We start from the raw sequence: 4,804 nt of genomic DNA on the forward strand, positions 1-4,804 counted from the left end.
GGGTATTTCTTACTTTTTCTCTCACTATCTCTCTCTGGTAAACAGATACCCTATAGCAAAACTTTAAAAAGAAAAAATAAATTAAAAAGAATGAAGAAGACTCCAACCCGACAGGTACTGAATTGGCGCCTAGGCCTAGCTGGGCCTAGCTCTCACAGCTGACTTGATGAGCCGAACCCTCATAAAGTGTCCTCACTACTTTGAAAAATACAGTCTCACTACTAAAACTGTCTAGAGAAAATACATTTCCCTCGGAAAATGCTGGTGGATTTATCACGACTGGGCCATTCATCTGTTAAAAAGCCGAATGGCATTTATTGCCAATTGCTCGCTTTATGGGAGGAAAGAAACAGGGAGCCTAATAAGCTGGTTAATTTTTTTCTTTTATGGCTCCAGAAACTGCACTAAATATTCCGTCTGCTTTTCTTATGCAGTTGAGAGACTGCTCTGAACTTGGGCGGCGTTACAAGGAAGGTTCCAGGTGACTCGTGTGGCCGCCCCTGGAGGAGGCACAGGTAGAGAGGTCCAAGCTGTCCCAGGAAACAGCCTACAGCGGGTCCCCAGGATCACTGATCAATGTACAAAATCAAGGATGGGACATAAAACATCCGTCGTAGATGGGCAGGTCATCTGCAGCGATTTGGCTGCGATCGTTTTGAAGTACACTGGGATGTCACTGATGTTTGACAGAAGCAGAGTAGCAGAGAGAAGGGATGGGCCGAGCTCTGACACTCGTGAACTGTGTGGACTTGCCAACATCTGGGACATTCAGAAGGCCTATTTCAAGTGCTCACCTTGCAGTCAACAGCACTCCCATCCACGCCGATGTTGTTCCCAGTTGCATTTATCAATTATTTGAGAAGTTGAGATCATCTGCTATGGATTGCACACTGCTTTCTCTGGAGCGCAGTGTTGTACAAAGAACATTGACAGTCTGAGTTTTCAATCCCACCTCTGATATGGCAGTGACTTTACAGGTCAGTGGTGTTCAAAACACTACTCCTGAGACAACAAGAATACTACAGTCTGCACTACCCAATAGTAGTCACTAGTCGTGTGTGGAATGAGCCTTGAGAACTGGACTTAACTATATAATTTTATTTTTGTAAACGTAAATGTGAACAGCCACTTGCCGCGAACGGTGCTCATACTGTACTAGCACAGATCAAGTGTGTCTGAGCCTCAGCTCCTTCATCTGCAAAATAGTCCTACACAATGGTGTCTGTAAAATCTGTTCCAAACAAGGTTGTTCTGAGGACACATGTAAATCATTATAAGCTCTCACCTTGGACCTTGGTTGAGACAAAGAGTAGAGGTTATAGAAGCCTGGAAAATGGTGACAGATTCTGGAGATGGTGCGGGAAGAGGGTGGGAGAAGGGCGAGAGGGTGAGGAAAGGAACCAAGGAGTAAACTAGAGAGGCAAGACATTCATGGGTCACAGAAATGGAGGATTATCTGTTGATGACAACGTGTATAGTATCTTCAGCTGGACTGCTGTGAAGTGTATTCATGTTGGGTAAATTCACTTTGCAAGCTATAGTGGTGTACAGTGATGAAATGTATAAAAGAAATTTAAAAAATTAGAAAAGAAAATAGTACCTACATGAAAATGTTTTTAAATATTTTTAAAAAGACAATACTGAGAACCCTCATGGATCCATCTTTATTTGGCCCTAGAATCAGTGCTTTGAGGCCTGATACTAACTGAGGGTGTCAGGTGGCATAAGGTTTCCAATCAGCACTTATCCTGAGGCCATGGAAAAGCAATCCATCTTTTAGAAAACTTTTCCATTGGTGGCCAAAAATGTTCTGCATGAGGAAACCTATTAACTGCTTCATATGAGTGAATATTTACAGGAAGTTAGAAAATGCTGACTTTAGCTAAGGAAAATGTCCCTCCGTGGAGTTTTATGGCAGATTAATGCCCTGGAATTTCATTGAAAGGATTTATAGATAAAGGTTACTAACCAACTACACAAGTGTATTTAAAGCATGTTCTTACAAATGGGAGTTTCTATTCACGGTGTGGCACAGGTCTTCTAAGGGGCAAAGGAGACTCTCTTAATACACTATTGTATAAAAACAAAACTATAATGTTCCAAGATTGTCAGCCATAGGCGATACTTCACAAAGTCTGAGAATGTCTGCTCAGAAGGACCTTGAAGATCATCTCATCCCGCTCCAATGCTTCCGTCTTCTAACAGGTTGATTTCAGCTTGGACAAGTCCTGTGATGGAGAGCTCCCTGTGTCCTAAGGCAGTTTATTTCACTGCACAAGACATACATGATGTTTCTAGAAAGAGCTTCAAGGAAGAGCAAAACTCAGGGACCTTATTGTCAACTCTGGTGGACGCTGGCTTCACTATCTTTCTCCCATCCCCTCGTATACCAAGTCATATGAATCCTAACCCTATCCGCTCCTTTTTGTCTACTTTCAGGTTAAAGTCCCCAGTGGAAGAGTTATTATTTAATAATCTCAATAATCTTTAATCTGGTTAGACTGCCGCCAGTGTCTCTGCCTTGGCATGGAGTGTCTCCTGGCTGGCCTGCACTTTTACGGCTCTGCTGTGCAATTGAAATGAGCACAGGTCTTTATAGGACCCCTCGCACGTGCCTTTTTACCAGTGAGGAGCTACAGCGTTTACTTTAACACAAAGTATCAAAACATTACACAATATGAATTCAGATCAACTGATTGAGCTAACCAAGTCATATAGGAAAATTGATACCCAAAAAGGGACAGAGACCCAGCTAAATCACCCAACCATGACAACTCCTGTATTCAAATCTTGGCCTCTTAGTTCACTGTTCTTTCTATGATGCAATGCACTACCTGAAAGTGCTTTGAAAAATATCTGTTTTTCAAAGATTATGATGTATTTATTATTGTTAATATCATTCCTATTCTGCCAACATTTGTTGACGCTATGAAAAGTGGACTTAGGAATAATAACTGAAAATTCAAGGTCTTAGGTAAGAAAGGTCTTCTAGAACTATATATGAAAGGCTTTTTTTGCAGGCTTACATTCCATTAGTACTTCAAATCATTAATCATATTTTGTGCTCAAAGTCACCCCAATGCCTTTGCCTGTAAACTTTTAATAGGTTAGAAACAGGTGACCTGCTTCCTGGACTCTCCTTCAGTAGCAAAGCACTTAGGACACACTTCAGTGGATTAGCTCTTCAGGTCTGGGCTAATGAGGTCATGAACTGCCAAGGAATCTGCACCATGGAGTTGGTCATATGTGTCATGGAAGCCTGTGGCTCAGACTAAAGAAGGCAGTAAGGAAATACAACTACCACTTTATAAAGCAGGAAACTAATGCTCTCCAGGGCCTATGTGCATAGTGACTGAAGAAAGAATTAAAAGAAGTAGAAACTAAACTCATATCTTAACACTCCAAAATTCAGGCCAGCGGCTGACATGGTAGATAAGATGCTAGATCCTACATGGCTGACTCTCTGATTTGAGTCCCAGACCCAACAACTTGAAAAACACGCCAGGCATATATGTGGGGAGGTCCAAAATCACAAGAGGAGAATGGTGAAGGGATTATGGAGTGGCCATCCCCCAGGGAGGGTGATTTCTCACTTTCCCTCTCTCTCTGTCTCCCTCGAGGGAGTGCATACACCCCTATGGTAAAAAATCTAAAAAAAAAAAAAACCTCCAAAATTCTAGCATACTAATCAAATAATTTCATCCTAGATATCTTCATTCCATTATGGAGAAAAAATACTCAATATTGATTTCAAATTCACACTGATGGAGCAACAGCCTTTTGTCCAGAATCAGAGTGGGTGTGTTGGGATTTCATAAGAAGTGTTTGATATGATTTCAGACTAAGAGTGTCACCAATTAGCATAAGTGTTATGAACAATATCTAAGGATTCTTTCGATTCTTCCATGATTCTGATGGATTCCAAAGCTACAAAGGGCATCTTCAAAAGTACATGATGTCTATTATGGAAAAAAAATGCATGGATTTCTAAATTTTTTGCACAGAAATAAACTTATACTTTAATTTCATTTTTCTACAAACTTTTTGAAGTCCCCTTGTACAGAAAGTAATTAAAAACATGAACTTAAGACCAGCTGGTAGCATGGTGGTTAAGGTGCTAGAGTCCCACATAGTCAACCGTGGTTTGAGTCCTGGGCCTGGTGACTTAGAAATCACTCTGAGTACATGTACATGCACACCCAAAATTCCAGGAGGAGAATGGAAAAGAAGGGATTGCAGTGTGGCCATGCCCCTAGAGGTTAATTTCTCCCTTTCCCTTTCACTGTCTCTTTCCTATGAGCACACATCACCTGTGGCAAAATGTGGAAACAAACAAACAAAAAAATTAAATGAATTAAAGTTAGCATATATATGTCTCAAAGTCCAGGATCAGGCATATAATAAGCATTCTGTGAACGTTCATTATGTTTATGGATGGCAAAATTAAGGCTGAGAAAGCATTCATGTTCCCAGAGGCAGTGCCGAAAGCAGTGATAGCAGTGATACTCTGTAGTGATACAGAGTAGGAAGCTGAAGACCTGTTCCTGTAATGACACAGCAGTGTAGGCATGCTTTCCTTGACTCCTTCGGGATTGTGAACAGCACCCTTGAGCTATCCAGCCAGTACTGGAAATGGACAATTTTCCTCAAGTTGCCTGGTGCAGGTAGTTGTGTGGATGTAATAATCTGTTTTTAATCTTGTGTGTAAATGAATACAGAGGTTAGTCAGTGGGTGCATATTAATCTAAAATAAATGAATACATTTGAATTAATCAGATCTTCAGTCTAAGTAAATTGATGATTT

This window comes from Tupaia chinensis, unplaced genomic scaffold, assembly GCF_000334495.1.
Source record: "Tupaia chinensis unplaced genomic scaffold, TupChi_1.0 Scaffold000138_1, whole genome shotgun sequence".
Classification (NCBI taxonomy): Eukaryota; Metazoa; Chordata; class Mammalia; order Scandentia; family Tupaiidae; genus Tupaia; species Tupaia belangeri.